At 42.7% G+C, this 21,025-nt stretch overlaps 1 long non-coding RNA gene across 2 annotated transcripts in view; it reads left to right on the forward strand.

Annotated features, from left to right (window-relative positions):
• LOC130357141 (uncharacterized) overlaps nt 1-21,025 on the forward strand; it is a 94,294-nt gene that overhangs the window by 42,747 nt on the left and 30,522 nt on the right. For both annotated transcript variants that reach the window (XR_008889119.1, XR_008889118.1), the window contains one exon: nt 14,187-14,436. This is a non-coding gene — a long non-coding RNA (uncharacterized LOC130357141). The remainder of the gene's footprint in view (nt 1-14,186; nt 14,437-21,025) is intronic.

The raw sequence follows: 21,025 nt of genomic DNA on the forward strand, positions 1-21,025 counted from the left end.
GTTGGACTATATAGTAGTATATAGTATAGGTCAGTGTTTCCCAACCAGGGGTGCCTCCAGCTGTTGCAAAACTACAACTCCCAGTATGCCCGGACAGCCCATAGAAAACCTATCCTGCTCTGGTCAGTTCCTAAAATGAACAGAGGTGTCAGCAGAGAGCAATGTGGTCAGGCAGAAAGGAAATTTAAAAAGAAAAGACCTTCCTGTGGATCATAACAGCATCTGATAAGTACTGAAAGGATTAAGATTTTTTAATAGAAGTAATTTACAAATCTGTTTAACTTTTTGGCACCAGTTTCTTTAAAAAAATAAAAATAAAAAAGGTTTTCCAGTGGAGTACCCCTTTAACTTTTTTTTCCATGCGAAATTCTTAATGAAATTTGCAAAATGCGCATGCTTGATTTTATCTAACTAACTACTTTCCTATTGTTTACTAAGGATGTTGCTAACCTCTGGAACTGTATTTGCATCCTTCTCATTTGCCCACAAGATAAAAAAAAAAGTTCCAGCCAATGGCTGTCCGGGCATGCTGGGAGTTGTAGTTGTGCAACAGCTGGAGGTCCACAGGTGGGAGACCACTGCTCTAGAAGATCCCCGTTTCTGGCTAGACATGGACCAGCATGAGTACCTCACTCGGATCGTCTGTATATGAAGGGTTTATGTAAGCAGCGTCTTTTCCATTGATTATTAAGTAATTTAACAAGTCTGTAAAATAAATCTCAGCTGCCGGCGAGTGAAAAGCGATCCTTCACCGTAGACGTTACCCCTGCTCCGCGCAGAGACCATCGTGATTGCTGGAATAGAGTCCACGCTCAGTTCTATGTAAATGTTTACCCGCCGGTGAAATAATCCCCCAATAATAAATGATTAGATAGGACAGACTGCAAAAACTGGAGAATCTCCTCGGCCGGGCCGCTGACCTCATATGAGAACACTTAGAGATTTTGGGGTCCTATGGGGTCCGGTGTAACGTGATGATTGATGCATTTCACAAGGCAAACACATTGTAAGTCATCTGGCAGCTTGGTTTTAACTCATTATCTGCTCCATGTAAATTGACGTACAGATTCTCAATCTGGCTGTGGTTTACAGATGCTGGTTCATCATATTGAACAGCCAAAAAACACGTAATGGAGTTTATTTACTTACGTGATCCCGACTCTTTTATATCGGGTTTTGCGCCCAAATTGTGTCGCACGTTCCGTGTGACACAATTTGCTACCAAAAAAAACTGAAAACCCTCCATTTCACAAGAAAAACCTGAAAAGGAGGCGTGGTCATGGGAGAAAGTGGGCGTGGCCCTGACAGCTTTGAAAAATCTCAACATATTTACTAAGGTTTCCACAGAAAAACCGACAGATCAGAGCATGTGTAAAAAAAAGCAAAATGTAGGGAAAAGTGCAAAATGTAGAGAAACCTTAATAAATACCTCTGGAAAATACCTGTCGGAAATCAAAACCCACAAAGAAAACTACACTCCACTCTTAGTAAATAAACATCAATATGTTGGTGTTGGCCAAGGTTGGACCTTTCACCTTTAGCTCATTCAGAAGTAACTTCCAGCAGTTGCTTAGGTTTTGTAGTTGGGGCCTTTCATCCCCTTCCTGGGTCACTCCAGATTTTTTAGGTTGCTCCCATGTCAGTGTGGTGTCTACAGGGTGGATAACGTGAAATTAATGTGATGCCAGGGCACCGTTAGCCTATGCATGGTCCAAGGTTTAGACAGCTTCTCCTGGACCAAGCGCGGGGCAATAAATACTCCGATACACGGTTATGGATAACTGTCTTTACTTAGACAGGATAGATGGTGATTCCTTTACAGTATAGATTGGTGCAAAGAGAAGTGCAGAGTAAACCTTGGAAGCCTATTGCCCTGCTGGGACTTGTAGTTGCTTTTGTTGTGCTGTATGGTGACTGACTTGTGATGAATGGCAACCCACACTGACTTTGGTGCTGCAGACTGAATGACTGAAGACTATTGCTTTTCTTCCCCAGAGTTTCGTGCTTAGAGCTAGGCTTTGACTTTTCACCTGAGCGTAGGGGATTTTTCTTAGGATATGCGTGGTTGTAGGTCTAGACTTCTGATTAGCCCCCTCAGATCACCTCACACTTCCCTCTCTGACTTCTCCACACTGTACCTCAGCACTGTAGCTGAAACTAGGCCATACTTACTCTGGGCTAGAACTAGACTCTCTCTCCCCCCCCCCCCTCTACACTATACACTATATACAGGGCAATTTGGAGGATTCCCATTGGGGAGACAGGTCACCTGATTCACTCTGCATCTTCTCTGCTAACATGTCTTAAAGAAACATAACATGGAAACTTCTAGAATAACAACAATGGCATAACAATACAGTATAACGATTATTGGACCTAAGATGGACACTAAAGACAACATCTGCCTGACAGGATGGGCAGGATAGGGTATTCCATACTGGGTAACCACATCAGCACAGGGGCTGAAGCTGATTGATACTGGGCTTACAAAAGGTCTAACCAAGTCTGCACTGAGAGGCTATGAGGAACCTCCCATGAGAGTTGGAGTCTTGAGGTGGACAGCCCCAAAAAGGGGACATTTACATAATATTTTTGGGTGGCTAGTAGTAAGCCTCCTGTAGAGATAGGAAAGATCTTGAGTAGTTAGCACTGGGCAAGCGGGAACCAAAGGTAACGTAACAAAAATAGAGATAACAAGAAAACTATTTTTTATGCTTAATTCACAGCAGGTTCATAGCTTTATGATTCTCAATCTGGCTGTGGTCTACAGACGCTGGATCATCATATTGAACAGCTAAAAACCACACATTGGCCCTGATTAACTATTGTCGGGTTGTGCATCAGATTCTGTCTATGCCAGAATTTGTGCCAGAATTGAAAATAACCCAACCAACTCTCCATTTTACTGAGAAACCCCTGAAAAGGTCTATTGGGGAAAGGGGGCATGGCTACCAATAAGGAGCGTGGCCTAACATTTTCACAAAAAAATAAAAGCAATATATATATATATATATACTAAGGTTTCCACAGAAAATGTGGTGGATTTGAGCTGAGGAAAACCCGACAGATCAGAGCAGGTGTAAAAAAAAAAAGTAAAATAGGGAAAAGTGCAAAATGTAGGGAAACCTTAATAAATACCATGGAAAAAAATTTGTAGGGAATTAAAACCCTCAAAGAAAACTACACAACACTCTTAGTAAATCATGGCCAATGTGTTGGTGGAGGTTGGTGCTTTCACCTTTAGCTCATCCGGAAGTAACGTGCAGCAGTCCCTGAGGTTTTGTAGTGGGGCCTTTCATGCCCTTCCTGAATCACTTCAGGTGGTCAGGTTGGTCCCATGTCACCATAGGTGCTGAGACTGACTAATACTAGGTTTACAATAGATTTAACAAGTCTATACTGAGAGCTGGAGTCTTGCGGTGGGCAGCTTCAAAATGGGGACATTTACCTTATGTGAGTAACATTTTTTTTGTGATTGTTTTGTTGGGTGGCTTGTAGTAAGCCACCTGTACAGACAGCAAAGATCTTTTGTAATAATCGGTGGACAAACATGATTTATTTTGTATTTGTTTGTGCCTAAAGTCTGTATTTGAGTTCTCCTCAAAAAACAAAAAAAAACAAAAGAGGAACCCTGTTTAAACATAATTTTTGTGTCACTGTCACTAACTACTATTTTGTTGCTATTTGACTTTTTCTACAGCACTAATCTCCCCTACTTAGACAGTGTAAACTTAGATTAAACAGTTTTAGGACATTTGGGCCATTGTCTCATATAGTACTATGGTTGTAGTGTTCCCATGTTTTGGGTCTCTTTTGTTTAAAAACAATATAAAAAGTAGATTAAAATGTTAAACACTTGTGGGTTCTTTATTTCATGTCCTAAGTATCTTCTATCATCTTAAAGAAAGTCAAAGATCGTTGGACAAATTTCTCTACAGTTTTGGATGTTCTCATAGAGGTTTCACTGTCTAGTCTTTAGTTGACAGAACATTTATCTAACCCCCAATCTGTTTAGACCCTGGTGACCATACATTGCATATGGTTTGGTGTAATATACTAAGTTGGTTCTCCGGTACCCTGTGGCCCATTCCATAGTGCACCTGGTGTCCATTCCTTGGTGACTCTGAATGGGTTTTCATTGTAATTGCACATCACCTTCCTAAATGGCAGAGAACAAAGACCCAACTTCTTGAATGATATGTTAAGTATATACAGGGACTAGCATTCATCTTATGGCTGACTCACTCCGCTGTACTTCAGACGTTTGTGCAGTGTGTAGAACATCAGAAAAAAAGTTTACTGTAACCAAAACAAATACCCTTGGATGGAGATGATGAAGTTGTCTGTCTCGTCTTTTATTTGGTTAAAGCAGCATTATACATCACATGAAACATGCATTGTGAAGTTTTTAGATTTGTTCCCGGAATATAGTGTAAACTGATACACAGTCTGGAGCCTTGAGCAAAGACCAAACCAAGCTCTTTCCCAGTTTGGGAAAAAAACTCTTGCCAAAATAACCGCAAATTTCGGTATCAGTTATGACAAGGCCATATTAATATAAATCTATCTGCACTTTATGCAGAACCACATAGTCTTGTGAAATGTCACAAGGACTCATATTCATGCTACATTGATCTTGGCAAGTTTGCAAAAAAAGACTGAGAACTTTAAGAAAAAATAAGTCACTGTCTTGACCACTGGGAAATATTGTGAGCTACTGTTATTGGTTAATAGACCCAGTGAACCCAATGATTTTCCGATGGACCAAATTCATTCAAATCTCCATGTCAATGATGAAGACGTTTGACTCGCCAAATGTAATGGTCAGTTCCAAAAATAATTTGGGGTAAGGAAATGTTAAAGGGGTACTCCAGTGGAAAACTTTTATTTTTTTATTTTTTTTAAATCGACTGGTGCCAGAAAGTTAAACAGATTTGTAAATCACTTCTATTAAAAAAATCTTAATCCTTCCAGTACTTTTTAGGGGCTGTATACTAAAGAGAAATCCAAAAAAGAAATACATTTCCATTTTAGGAACTGTCCAGAGCAGGAGAAAATCCCCATAGCAAACATATGCTGCTCTGGACAGTTCCTAAAATGGACAGCAGAGGTCAACAGAGAGCACTGTGGTCATGACATCAGAGGAAATGCATTTCTTTTTTTTGGATTTCTCTTTAGTATACAGCCCCTAAAAAGTACTGTAAGGATTAAGATTTTTTTTTAATAGAAGTGATTTACAAATCTGTTTAACTTTCTGGCACCAGTTGATTTAAAAAAAAAAGAAAAGTTTCCCACGGGAGTACCCCTTTAAGGGGTTATATAGACTTATCAGTTCAAAATCAGCTACTGGGTACTAGTTGGTACAATAAAATATAGCCAGCATATCAAAAAAACTCTTTTGTAAGCCAGATCTCAAACTTTGGAATGTACAGCTTGTGATTGAGAAGACCGACTGGAGTGAGTGTGCCGGGACAGAAAGGTCTGGTGTTTATTTCTATGACCCATTGGTCAGTACCTCCTTTCATTCATTTCCTTGAAGAGAGGAGTACAGCACAGTTTCTTACCATTCTGAAAAGAAAAAGCAAAGGAGCTCCCTGTGGAGTATCGCTAGCAACAAGGATCACCTGGAGGGGGAGGATAAATCACTGCTTACCGATACAGGTTGTGTACCCGCATACACAACAATGGTAGCCCGTCTGCAGCCTGCTGGAGTAGTATCATCAAATAGAGCAGGACTTCATGGGTACAGGATTCACGGTGCTGACCAGGACAAGGAAACGTGGGACTAGAGGTGATCCACCAACTGGTTTATTAACATCAATGCAACGCGTTTTGCTGTGCATCATTAGAAAGGCCACCCTCCAGGTCAGTCTAACATCTAACACCCTGTGACTTCTTTCTGTGGGGGCTCAAGGACTCTGTGTATCTGCCTCCCCCCAGCCACAGGACCTGTCCGACCTGAGATAACCCATCACTGAGACAGTGGAGACCATACCTGAGGAGATGCTGGCTGGACAGAACTGGACTAGCGCCTAGACATCAGTTGTGTCGCCAATGGAAATCACGGAACATTTGTAGTGTACAGATAACACTTGGATACATAGTGTGTCTTTCCATGTTAATAAATCTCACTGTTATGATGAACGAGGCTTAAATTTTGCACCATCCTTTTCCAATCACCCTGTATATCAAAAGAACGTTCAAAGATGAAAGCAAGAACTGAATCTCATTATTGTAAAAAGATAATGGGGAATATAAGAAGCTGCATGATAGATAAGTGAATATTCCTATTATAACAAATATGAAATCTACACGATAGTAATGCAGACTGGGATGAAAGCTGTGATATCGTATGAACGTGTGCCAAGCACCATGCAGCCATCAGGGAAGGTTGTAATATTCTTGTAATGTGATATTATGATATCCACAAAATTATGAATCCAGAGGAACCATGTGAAAATCTTTACTTTATCTTCAGCATAAAAAGAAATTCAATAGACAAATTTAACAGAATCAGTTTTCTAGAAAGTAGCGCTTTTATCTTACAGTTTTCCTGCTGATCTCCGAGCACTTACCATTGGTGACACTTCCAAATGTTTATTGGCAGACTTCGGCCTGTACATGAGCTTCCTTGAGCAGGGGGACCTTGTGGGCGCTGCAGGATTTCAGCCTTCACGGTGTAGTGCATTACCAATTGTTTTCTTGGTGACTATGGTCCCAGCTGCATTGAGATCATTGACAAGATCCTCCCGTGTAGTTCTGTGCTGATTCCTCACCGTTCTCATCATCATTGATACTCCATGAGGGGAGATCTTACATGGAGCCCCCGACCGAGGGAGATTGACACTTATTACCCTGGTTGCCCGTCTTTGAACCCTCTCCAGCTTTACTGTATCTTTCTTGTACACTGGTACTGGGCACCAGAGTACAAGAAAGTTATAGTGGAGCTGGAGAGGGTTCAAAGACAGGCAACCAGGGTAATATGGGGAATGGGAGAACTACAGTACCCAGAAAGATTATCAGAATTAGGGTTATTTAGTTTAGAGAAAAGAAGGCTTAGGGGAGACCTAATAACTATGTATAAATATATCAGGGGACAGTACAGAGATCTCTCCCATGATCTATTTATACCCAGGACTGTATCTATAACAAGGGGGCATCCTCTACGTCTAGAGGAAAGAAGGTTTCTACAGCAGTACAGACGGGGGTTCTTTACTGTAAGAGCAGTGAGACTGTGTAATTCTTTCCCGGAGGAGGTGGTCATGGGGAACTCTGTAATAGAGTTCAAAAGGGGTCTGGATGCATTTTTGGAGAATAATAACATTGCTGGTTATGTATATTAGATTTATAGGGACAGAAGGTTGATCCAGGGATTTATTCTGATGCCATATTTGGAGTCGGGAAGGAATATTTACCTCTAGTATGAGTTTTTTTTTGCCTTCCTCTGGATCAACTCAGTAGGGTTGAACTTGATGGACTGTGGTCTTTTTTCAACCTTATGAACTATGTTACGATGTTGCAATGTTATGTTTCTTCTATTTGACAATAATGGCACCAACTGGTGTAAACTAGTGTTGAGCGGCATAGGCCATATTCGAATTCGCGAATATTCGCGAATATATGGACGAATATTCGTCATATTCGCGAATATTGGCATATTCGTAATATTCTCGTATTATTTTCGCATATGCGAATAATCGCGTGTGCGAAAATTACCATTTGCAAAAATTTGCATATAAAAAATTAGCATAAGCGAAATTCGTATATGCGAATATTAGCATATGCAAATTTTCGCATATGCGAAAATTCGCACACCAGTCTCACACAGTAGTATTAGAGCCTTCTTACACCACATAAGCTGGAAGCAGAGAGGGATGATCACTGTAATTTTTACTGTGAAAAAAAACCAAAAAAAAACCGAATATTCGTAATTACGAATATATAGCGCTATATTCGCGAATATTCGCGAATTCGCGAATATGCAATATTCGCGAATAAAATTCGAATTGCGAATATTCGCGAGCAACACTAGTGTAAACTTCTCCCCAAGCTGCTTGGTGATGGTCTCCACATTCCAGCATTGTGTAAATCTACAATCCGGTCCCTGACATCCTTGGACAGATCTTTGGTCTTGATCATGGTGGAGAGTTTGGAATCTGATTGATTCTGTGGACAGATTCCTTTTATACAGGTAATAAGCTGAGATTAGGAGCACTCTCTTTGCTTGTTACATGTATAAAAGACATCTAGGAGCCAGAAATCTTGCTGATCGATAGGGGATCAAATACTAATTTCACTGAGTAAAAGGCAAATCAATTCATAACTTTATATTTTAAGTGCATTTTTCTGGATTTTTTGTTGTTGTTTTTCTGTCTCTTACTGTTCAAATAAACCAACCATTGAAATTATAGACTGATCATTTTGTTGTCAATGGGCAAATGTACAAAATCAGCCGGGGATTGAATAATTTTTTCCTTTTCTGTATAGCCTGTATCTGTATCTCCCAACAGAAATCAAAGCCGCTCATTTCATCCCACTCATCCCTGGTGGAGCCAAGAGGAATCGTAAGGACACATATATATGAGCTCAAAAGGATCTCTGGTCATAGAGGTCTATAGTCTGTAATATATTGGTCCATTCAATAACTGTGAAGTCACATTAGTCATCTTAGTGGATCTGAATTTATCCTACAAGGAATACATAACTGTATTGTAAAAAATTGCTAAAAACCACAGTTCTACATGCAGGAAAGACTAGTCATAAATCAACACAGTAGTTGAAGATTACTTGGAGCTGTGATCTTGAGATTCAGTGTCGGGTCCTCGGAGTTCTTGTTTTACATCAAGGTCTCGTAACCTTATTGAACAGAACACACAGTTTTGGCTCTTTTAAACCCGTCAGAAGCAGAAATCCACTATTGTATAATAAAATGTTCAGTTTCCTCCAGCCAAATCCTCTGATCCTGTTGGGAGGCCCCTTTGGCGAGTCTAGGGGTCTGGATGTATCGCGTGTTTCTCTCCTGGTTAGGATGAGCACTCGATATTACTGAGCTCATCTTTTTCCTGAACTTCCCAACTCTCCTGTGTTTTCGGAAGTGTAAAGTTCTTCAGATCTATCTTCTTATTTTCCCAAGGATCTGGAACTGTCTCAGGATAGTAGACATAACATTGTGTTGTACTAAGAGATAATCCTGTCTTTTGACTTCCTAGACCTGTTTTATTGCCAGTGAAATGAACAAATTTTTGGTCAATGAAGTTGAAGTTGTTTACACAGTCATAGGGTTCAATATTAGAATCGAACCATATGGAGCCCTATTAAAGTCATATGCAGATGTGTCCTTCTGTACTATTCCTTTTATCTTGACACATCCTGAGATGAATAGGGTGAGATGACAACCTTCAGAAAAATAATCCACAATTTTGCATTACTCTGTTGAGAGTTGTTTATGCTATGTGTTTATTTATGTGGTTGGACCAACGGGGTAATGCTTCTCCTTAAAGGGGTTTTCCACCATAAGGTGATTTTAGTACGTACCTGGCAGGCAGTAATGGACAGGCTTAGGAAGGATCTGCGCTTGTCTTGGGGCTAAATGGCTATGTCATGAGATTACCATAACACTGTGGCTAGCTTTTTGTGAACTGCTATTGATCCTGTTTGATTTTTCTTTTTTTGCTTACAAATCCCATAATTCAAGTTTCCTCCCTCCCATACATCAGCCACCCCACCCATTGAAACATAAATGAGCTGCATCCATTCAAAAGACCTGTGGTTTTCAATCAGGGTGCCTACAGCTGTTGCATTAGTTGCAGATTGATCTCTCTGCCACCAAGCGATCCCTCCACCCATTGAAGCAGACAGGCTCCCTATCATCACCTGACTAGTGAGTCAGGTCTCGGCTGTATTGCAACCTTGGAAAAATCCAAGACAACAGTCATTTTGCATGCAGGTAAAAATAAATATTGGGGTGAAAATCACAGAAGAATTGTGAGAAAACCATCACACACAGGTACAGACACTATATTATGAACTACACTAACTTTACAGCCCCTGTAGCATAGTCAAATAAAAAAAAAAATCCTGGAATACCCCTTTAAGGAGTGTCATAAAGATGTATGGAGATTTATAGATCCACTAGAAATTATGGAAAGAAAGAATAGTTAAAGCAGCTCCCTCACATCCCCTTTTCCAGGAATCGTTTCTTAAAGGGGTACTCCACTGGAAAACATTTTTTTTATCAACTGGTGCCAGAAAGTTAAACAGATTTGTAAATTACTTCTATTTAAAAATCTTAACCCTTCCAGTACTTATCAGCTGCTGTATGTTCCAGTGTATGTTCTTTTTGAATTTTCTTTCTGTCTGACCACAGTGCTCTCTGCTGACACCTCTGTCCATGTCAGGAACTGTCCAGAGTAGGAGCAGACCCCCATAGCAAACCTATCCTGCTCTGGATAGATCCTAAAATGAGCAGAGGTGTCAGTAGAGAGCATTGTGGTCAGACAGAAACAAAATTAAAAAAGAAAATAACTTCCTGTGGAGCATACAGCAGCTGATAAGTACTAGAGGGATTAAGAATTTTAAATATAAATAATTCACAAATCTGTTTAACTTTCTGGCACCAGTTAATTGAAAAAAATATATATTTCCAGGAGAGTACCCCTTTAAGGGTTAGTGTTTCACTCAAACTAGGTGTCTTAGAACATTATTGAGCAATGTATGCCAAGCCAGATATCTCTTCTGGCTTGACATTGAATCCCAGTCATGTTCTAAGACTCCTATTTGGAGCTGAACAATGACTTTAAGGAAATGCTGGGAAAAAAGTAAATGCAAAGCAGCTCTCTCACACCACCTTTTCCTTAAAGTCTGTGTTCCACTCCAACTAGGTGTCTTAAAACATGACTGAGGAATGTATGCCAAGCCAGACGAAATATCTGGCTTGGCATACATTCCTCAGTCATGTTTTAAGATGGCTATTTGGAGCTAAACACTGACTTTGAGAAAATGCTGGAAAGAAAGGAAATGGAAAGCAGCTCTCGCACAACACCATATCCCAATAGCTTTTTCTTCAATCTTCTTTTTCTTTAAGTGTCCTAGAACATGACAAGGGAATGCCTACTTAGCCAGAAATCTCCTCAAGCATGGCATACATTCCCAGTCATGTTCTAAGACTCCTATTTGGAGATGAACAATGACTTTAAGGAAAAAGTTATGTGAGAGAGCTCCTTTGCATTTTCTCTCACTCCCGCAATTTCTTTAAAGGGGTACTCCTCCCCTAAACATGTTATTCCGCGGGGCACGGCCGTTGGGACCCCCGAAATCTCCGTGCCGGTGCTGTGGCATTTTGGTTACAGAAGCCTGGGGCTTCCGCGATCATACCCCTTCCATTCATGTCTATGGGAGGGGGCGTGATGGCCTAGTGCACATCCGTCACACCTACTTCCAAACTCATGAATGGAGGGGGCGTGGCGACTGTGATTGCCAGTATCGGATTACTGGGTTGCTGCAGTGGGACCCCCGCAATTAGACATCTTATCCCCTATCCTTTGGATAGGGGATAACATGTCTAGCAGCGGAGTACCCCTTTAAGTCAGTATTTATCTCTAAGTCAGTATTTAGCTCCAGTTAGTAGTCTTATAACATGACTGGAAATGTATGCCAAGATAGACAAGATATCCGGCTTGACATAGTATCATAGTATCATAGTTAGTACAGTTGAAAAAAGACAGACGTCCATCAAGTTCAACCAGGGAATTGAAGAGTAGGGGTGTGAATTGAAGGGTAGGGGTGTGGCGCGATATTGGGGAAGGGATGGGATTTTATATTTCTTCATAAACATTAATGTTATTTTGTTCCAGGAATGTATCTTACCCTGTTTTAAAGCTGTTAATTTTTCCTGCTGTGACCAGTTCCTGAGGTAGACTGTTCCATAAGTTCACAGTTCTCATGGTAAAGAAGGCGTGTCGCCCCTTGAGACTAAACCTTTTCTTCTCCAGACGGAGGGAGTGCCCCCTTGTCCTTTGGGGGGGTTTAACCTGGAACAGTTTTTCTCCATATTTTTTGTATGGGCCATTTATATACCTATATACGTTTATCATATCCCCCCTTAAACGTCTCTTCTCAAGACTAAACAATTGTAACTCCTTTATTCGCTCCTCATAGCCAAGATGTTCCATGCCCCATATTAGTTTAGTCGCGCGTCTCTGCACCCTTTCCAACTCCGCAGTGTCCCTTTTATGGACAGGCGACCAAAACTGAACAGCATATTCCAGGTGAGGCCGTACCAATGCTTTATAAAGGGGGAGTATTATGTCCCTGTCCCTTGAGTCCATGCCTCTTTTTATACATGACAATATCCTGCCGGCTTTGGAAGCAGCAGCCTGACATTGCATGCTATTCTGTAGTCTGTGATCTACAAGTACACCCAGATCCTTCTCTACCAGTGACTCTGCCAGTTTAATCCCCCTAAGACATACGACGCATGCAGGTTATTAGTACCCAGATGCATAACTTTACATTTATCCACATTGAACCTCATTTGCCAAGTGGATGCCCAGACACTTAGTCTATCCAAGTCATCTTGTAACTTATGCACATCCTCTATAGACTGTACCGTGCTACAAAGCTTGGTGTCATCTGCAAAGATAGAAACAGAGCTGTTAATACCATCCTCTATATCATTGATAAATAAATTAAACAGCAGCGGGCCCAGTACTGAACCTTGGGGTACACCACTAATAACCGGGGACCAATCACCACTCTCTGGGTACGATCCATGAGCCAGTGTTCAATCCAGTTACAAACTAAAATTTCCAAACCCAAAGACCTTAACTTACCTGTCAAACGTCTATGAGGGACAGTATCAAATGCTTTGGCAAAATCCAGAAACACTATATCCACAGCCATTCCTCTGTCAAGGCTTCTACTCACCTCTTCATAAAAGCAAATTAGATTGGTTTGACAACTTCTATCCTTAGTAAACCCATGCTGGTTATCACTTATAATACTATTATCCCCTATGTATTCCTGTATGTAATCCCTTATAAGTCCTTCAAACAATTTACCCACAATGAACGTTAGACTTACCGGTCTATAATTGCCTGGCGAAGACCTAGAGCCCTTTTTGAAGATTGGCACCACATTCGCCTTGCGCCAGTCCCTTGGTACAATACCAGACACCAGAGAATATCTAAATACCATGAACAAGGGAACAGATATTACTGAACTTACCTCTCTAAGAACTCTTGGGTGTAGTCCATCTGGCCCTGGAGATTTGCTTACATTTATATCACTTAACTTACCTTGTACCATCTCTACATTAAGCCAGTTCAGTACATTACATGATGTGTTACCAGCACTGACCTGGCCAATGTCAGCTCCTTTTTCCATAGTGTATACAGAACTAAAGAACCCATTCAGTAGCTCCGCCTTCTCTTGATTGCCCGTGACAACCTCCCCATTATCATTATTAAGGGGTCCTACATGCTCTATCCTTGTTTTCTTTGCATTTATATATCTAAAAAAAAATATTTAGGATTAGTTTTGCTTTCTTTGGCCACCTGTCTCTCATTTAGAATTTTTGCTGTTTTTATTACATTTTTACAGATTTTATTAAGCTCCTTGTACTGTTTAAATGTTATCGCTGACCCATCAGATTTGTATTTTTTGAAAGCTATTTTTTTTGCTGTTTATTGCTCTTTTAACATCATGTGTCAGCCATGTAGGATTTAGTTTTAATCGTTTATATTTGTTCCCCTTTGGTATATATTTAGCTGTATAGTTATTTAGAGTTGATTTAAAGATGTCCCATTTACCTTCTGTATCAGTATTTGAGAACACCCCTCCCCCCCCCCAGTCTACGTCCTGTAGACATATATTCCTCAGTTATGTTCTAAGACACCTAGTTGGAGTGAAACACTGACTTTATGGAAAAGATACCTAGAAAAGGTGGTGTGACAGTGCGGCCTTGTGCATCCTATCCCTCCAGTGGTTGTAATATAAACTGCAGCCTGTTGAATGTCCATGCTTCTGCCTTGGAACCAGATTTCAGACAATGATGCAATTAGGAATTCTCTAAAAATTTACTGGCATCAGAAAAGCAGTGTTCTTATCTGAAGGTTTCCGAAATATTCTATTAATAGCAATTCCAGTATAATAACTGCTCTGTAACTAATAGTAAATCTGTCCTATAGGAGACACATATGAAGAATTGTATGGGAAAATGCTGAAACCAAAGTCCAGTTCATGAATTTGCTGATTTGGCCTAAAATTTGATCCGAAAGAAACAGTTTATGATGCAAGTCGAAAACATGAGGTTATTTCCAGCTCCCTGACTCATCATTATTAATATCTGACCACGAGCTGGAACAAGACGGGAGCAAAATCCTACAGAACGTCAGACAGTCAATGACTTTCATTACCTGTGAGCCTACAAATACATATGTAAGTTATAAAACACACTGCAATTTTTCCTTCATATTTTTGCATAAAGAGACAGACAATAAATAATTCATCTGTAATATTACTATTGCAGATTTATGTAGTGCTGTGATATTATATTGATATATCTTGTATACACATTAATCCTTAGAAATGTTTATTCCTGGCCAAACACAAATAGTCACACACAACTGAAATCACTTACAGATGTAGCAGCCGGATAGTGTGGACACATAGCGTCATTACATGTTGCTCCATAGGTAATAGCAAAAGGAAGTAGATGTCGCCAGCTCCAATCCATATAAAAACTCTATTATAATCTTTACTATATCCAGTTAAAAATCTTTAAAGGGTACCTCTCATCAAAAAAACTTTTGATATATTATAGATTAATGTATGCAGAATAACTTTACAATTGCATGTTATCAAAAAATATGCTTCTTTCTATTTAATTTTCCACTTTGAAGAAATGACCACTAGGAGTCTCCCTACCAGTCCTGGCAGCAAGCATTTCAGACTCATGCTGGAGTCCTAAACACTACGAGCTGCCAGCCTGCTTTGTTCACAAAGGAGAACACTCAGAGCTGCCAGTCTGCTTTGTTCACAGCCTGTTTGGCTGTGAACAAAGCAGGCTGGCAGCTCTGAGTGTTTAGGACTCCAGCATGAGTCAGAAATGCTTGCTGACAGGACTGATCGGGAAAAATACAATAGAAAGAAGCATATTTTTCATTAACATGCTATTGGAAAGTTATTCAACATTCATTAATCTAAAATATATCAAAAGTTTATTTGATGAGAGGTACCCTTTAAACATATGTTAAAAACCAAATGAAACACTCACGCGTTTTGAACTATTATTCTTCTTACTCTTGCCCTGAGTAAGAACTGTAGTCTTTCGAAAAGTGTTCGAGTCATTTGGTTTTTAACGTCTTAAAAAGCTGTCAACATACATAAAAAATCAAATGAAACACTAATACATTTTGAACTTTTACAGTTCTTACTCTTGCCATGATGGGAGCAAAATCTTACAGAACATTAGATATTCAACGACTTTCATTACCTGCTTATAGCGTCATTACACATTGCTCCATAGGTAAAAGCAAAAGGAATTAGATGTCTCCAGATTCAATTTGTAAAAAAAAAAATATTAAGCTTTATTAAATCCAGTTAAAAATCTTTAAACATAGGTTAAAAACCAAATGATATGTCAACCTTTAAAGGGTTGCCCCCTCGCAGAACCCCCCTTAAAAACACTCTTTAATAGTTATTATTTAAAATCTCCCCTTGTGCTTGTTTTAAAATTTATTCCAGTGAAATTGGGGTATTGATAGTGATCTGTAGTGTTGAGCGACATAGGCCATATTCAAATTCTCCATATTCGAATTTGTCATATATTCCCTAAATTCGCATATTCATAATATTCACTAAATTTGCATATGCAAAAATTAGCATAAACGGAAATTCGCATATGCGAAAATTCGTACGCCAGTCTCACACAGTAGTATTAGAGCCTTCTTTACACCACACAAGCTGGAATCAGAGAGGGATGATCACTGTGATGTGTACTGTGACAAAAAAAATATTCGTAATTGTGAATATATAGTGCTATATTCGCGAGCAACACTAGTGATCTGTGCTGTTTAAACACTTGTAAGGGGAATGTTACGCCGAGCGCTCCGGGTCCCCGCTCCTCCCCGGAGCGCTCGCTACACTCTCGTTTCTGCAGCGCCCCGGTCAGATCCACTGACCGGGTGCGCTGCGATACCGTCTCCAGCCGGGATGCGATTCGCGATGCGGGTGGCGCCCGCTCGCGATGCGCACCCCGGCTCCCGTACCTGACTCGCTCTCCGTCGGTCCTGTCCCGGCGCGCGCGGCCCCGCTCCCTAGGGCGCGCGCGCGCCGGGTCTCTGCGATTTAAAGGGCCACTGCGCCGCTGATTGGCGCAGTGGTTCTAATCAGTGTGTTCACCTGTGCACTCCCTATTTATACCTCACTTCCCCTGCACTCCCTCGCCGGATCTTGTTGCCATTGTGCCAGTGAAAGCGTTTCCTTGTGTGTTCCTAGCCTGTGTTCCAGACCTCCTGCCGTTGCCCCTGACTACGATCCTTGCTGCCTGCCCCGACCTTCTGCTACGTCCGACCTTGCTTCTGTCTACTCCCTTGTACCGCGCCTATCTTCAGCAGCCAGAGAGGTTGAGCCGTTGCTAGTGGATACGACCTGGTCACTACCGCCGCAGCAAGACCATCCCGCTTTGCGGCGGGCTCTGGTGAAAACCAGTAGTGACTTAGAACCGGTCCACTAGCACGGTCCACGCCAATCCCTCTCTGGCACAGAGGATCCACCTCCTGCCAGCCGGCAACGTGACAGTAGATCCGGCCATGGATCCCGCTGAAGTACCTCTGCCAGATGTCGCTGACCTCACTACGGTGGTCGCCCAGCACTCACAACAGATAGCGCAACAAGGCCACGAGCTGTCTCAACTGACCGTGATGCTACAGCAGCTACTACCACAGCTTCAGCAATCATCTCCTCCGCCAGCTCCTGCACCTCCTCCGCAGCGAGTGGCCGCCTCAGGCCTACGACTATCCTTGCCGGATAAATTTGATGTCGGACCAGTTTCCTACTGAAAGGTCTAAGGTGGCTTTCGTAGTCAGCCTTCTGTCTGGAAAAGCTCTGTCATGGGCCACACCGCTCTGGGACCGCAATGACCCTGTCACTGCCTCTGTACACTCCTTCTTCTCGGAATTTCGTAGTGTCTTTGAGGAACCTGCCCGAGCCTCTTCTGCTGAGACTGCCCTGTTGAACCTGGTCCAGGGTAATTCTTCCGTTGGCGAGTACGCCGTACAATTCCGTACTCTTGCTTCAGAACTATCCTGGAATAATGAGGCCCTCTGCGCGACCTTTAAAAAAGGCCTATCCAGCAACATTAAAGATGTTCTGGCCGCACGAGAAATCCCTGCTAATCTACATGAACTCATTCATCTTGCCACTCGCATTGACATGCGTTTTTCCGAAAGGCGTCAGGAGCTCCGCCAGGATATGGACTTTGTTCGCACGAGGCGTTTTTTCTCCCCGGCTCCTCTCTCCTCTGGTCCTCTGCAATCCGTTCCTGGGCCTCCCGCCGTGGAGGCTATGCAAGTTGACCGGTCTCACCTGACACCTCAAGAGAGGACACGACGCCGCATGGAGAATCTCTGCCTGTACTGTGCCAGTACCGAACACTTCCTGAAGGATTGTCCTATCCGTCCTCCCCACCTGGAAAGACGTACGCTGACTCCGCACAAAGGTGAAACGGTCCTTGAAGTCAACTCCGCTTCTCCACGTCTTACTGTGCCTGTGCGGATATCTGCCTCTACCTTCTCCTTCGCTACTATGGCCTTCTTGGACTCCGGATCTGCAGGAAACTTTATTTTGGCCTCTCTCATCAACAGGTTCAACATCCCAGTGACCAGTCTCGCCAGACCTCTCTACATCAATTGCGTTAACAATGAAAGATTGGACTGTGCCGTGCGTTACCGCACGGAACCCCTCCTAATGTGCATTGGACCTCACCACGAAAAAATTGAGTTTTTGGTTCTCTCCAATTGCACTTCCGAAATTCTCCTTGGACTACCCTGGCTTCAACACCATTCCCCAACCCTGGATTGGTCCACTGGGGAGATCAAGAGTTGGGGTCCCTCTTGTTCCAAGGACTGCCTTAAACCGGTTCCCAGTACTCCTTGCCGTGACCCTGTGGTTCCCCCTGTAACCGGTCTCCCTAAGGCCTATATGGACTTTGCGGATGTTTTTTGCAAAAAACAAGCTGAGACTTTACCTCCTCACAGGCCTTATGACTGTCCTATTGACCTCCTCCCGGGCACTACTCCACCCCGGGGCAGAATTTATCCTCTCTCTGTCCCTGAGACTCTTGTTATGTCTGAGTATATCCAGGAAAATTTAAAGAAGGGCTTTATCCGCAAATCCTCCTCTCCTGCCGGAGCCGGATTTTTCTTTGTGTCCAAAAAAGATGGCTCCCTACGTCCTTGCATTGACTACCGCGGTCTTAATAAAATCACTGTAAAAAACCGCTACCCCCTACCTCTCATCTCTGAACTCTTTGATCGCCTCCAAGGTGCCCACATCTTTACCAAACTGGACTTAAGAGGTGCCTATAATCTCATCCGCATCAGAGAGGGGGACGAATGGAAAACTGCATTTAACACTAGAGATGGACACTTTGAGTATCTGGTCATGCCCTTTGGCCTGTGCAACGCCCCTGCCGTCTTCCAAGACTTTGTTAATGAAATTTTTCGTGATCTCTTATATTCCTGTGTTGTTGTATATCTGGACGATATCCTGATTTTTTCTGCCAACTTAGAAGAACACCGCCAGCATGTCCGCATGGTTCTTCAGAGACTTCGTGACAATCAACTTTATGCCAAAATGGAGAAATGTCTGTTTGAATGTCAATCTCTTCCTTTCCTAGGATACTTGGTCTCTGGCCAGGGACTACAAATGGATCCAGACAAACTCTCTGCCGTCCTAGATTGGCCACGCCCCTCCGGACTCCGTGCTATCCAACGTTTTTTGGGGTTCGCCAATTATTACAGACAATTTATTCCACATTTTTCCACCATTGTGGCTCCTATTGTGGCTTTAACCAAAAAGAATGCCAATCCTAAGTCATGGCCTCCTCAAGCGGAAGACGCCTTTAAACAGCTCAAGTCTGCCTTTTCTTCGGCTCCCGTGCTCTCCAGACCTGACCCATCTAAACCCTTCCTATTGGAGGTTGATGCCTCCTCTGTAGGAGCTGGAGCGGTCCTTCTACAAAAAAATTCTTCCGGGCATGCTGTTACTTGTGGTTTTTTTTCTAGGACCTTCTCTCCGGCTGAGAGGAACTACTCCATCGGGGACCGAGAGCTTCTAGCCATTAAATTAGCACTTGAGGAATGGAGGCATCTGTTGGAGGGATCAGATTTCCCGTTATTATTTACACCGATCACAAGAACCTCTCCTATCTCCAGTCTGCCCAACGGCTGAATCCTCGCCAGGCCAGGTGGTCTCTGTTCTTTGCCCGATTTAATTTTGAAATTCACTTTCGGCCTGCCGATAAGAACATTAGGGCCGATGCTCTCTCTCGTTCCTCGGATGCCTCGGAAGTAGAGCTCTCTCCTCAACACATCATTCCCCCTGACTGCCTGATCTCCACTTCTCCAGCCTCCATCAGGCAAACTCCTCCAGGGAAGACCTTCGTTTCTTCACGCCAACGCCTCGGAATCCTCAAATGGGGTCACTCCTCCCATCTCGCAGGTCATGCGGGTATCAAGAAATCCGTGCAACTCATCTCTCGTTTCTATTGGTGGCCGACTCTGGAGACGGATGTTGTGGATTTTGTGCGAGCCTGCACTGTCTGTGCCCGGGATAAGACTCCTCGCCAGAAGCCCGCTGGCCTTCTTCATCCTCTGCCTGTCCCCGAACAGCCTTGGTCTCTGATTGGTATGGACTTTATTACAGACTTACCTCCATCCCGTGGCAACACTGTTGTTTGGGTGGTCGTTGATCGATTCTCCAAGATGGCACATTTCATTCCTCTTCCTGTTCTTCCTTCAGCGCCTCAGTTGGCAAAACAATTTTTTGTACACATTTTTCGTCTTCACGGCTTGCCCACGCAGATCGTCTCGGATAGAGGCGTCCAATTCGTGTCAAAATTCTGGAGGGCTCTCTGTAAACAACTCAAGATTAAATTAAACTTTTCCTCGGCATATCACCCTCAATCCAATGGGCAAGTGGAAAGAATTAACCAGGTCCTGGGTGATTATTTACGCCATTTTGTTTCCTCCCGCCAGGATGACTGGGCAGATCTTCTACCATGGGCCGAATTCTCGTATAACTTCAGAGTCTCTGAATCTTCCTCCAAATCCCCATTTTTCGTGGTGTACGGCCGTCACCCTCTTCCCCCCCTCCCTACTCCCTTGCCCTCTGGTTTGCCCGCTGTAGATGAAGTGACTCGTGATCTTTCCACCATATGGAAAGAGACCCAAAATTCTCTTTTACAGGCTTCATCTCGCATGAAAAAATTTGCCGATAAGAAAAGAAGAGCTCCCCCCATTTTTGCTCCCGGAGACAAGGTATGGCTCTCCGCTAAATATGTCCGCTTTCGTGTCCCCAGTTACAAACTGGGACCACGCTATCTTGGTCCTTTCAAAGTCTTGTGCCAAATTAATCCTGTCTCTTACAAACTTCTTCTTCCTCCTTCTCTTCGTATTCCTAATGCCTTTCATGTCTCTCTTCTTAAACCACTCATCATCAACCGTTTCTCTCCCAAGTTAGTTTCTCCCACTCCTGTCTCCGGTTCTTCTGACGTCTTCTCAGTGAAAGAGATACTGGCCTCCAAGACGGTCAGAGGAAAAAGGTTCTTTTTGGTGGATTGGGAGGGCTGTGGACCTGAAGAGAGATCCTGGGAACCTGAGGACAACATCCTAGACAAAAGTCTGCTCCTCAGGTTCCCAGGCTCTAAGAAGAGGGGGAGACCCAAGGGGGGGGGTACTGTTACGCCGAGCGCTCCGGGTCCCCGCTCCTTCCCGGAGCGCTCGCTACACTCTCGTTTCTGCAG

Source organism: Hyla sarda, chromosome 2 (assembly GCF_029499605.1).
Source record: "Hyla sarda isolate aHylSar1 chromosome 2, aHylSar1.hap1, whole genome shotgun sequence".
Lineage (NCBI taxonomy): Eukaryota > Metazoa > Chordata > Amphibia > Anura > Hylidae > Hyla > Hyla sarda.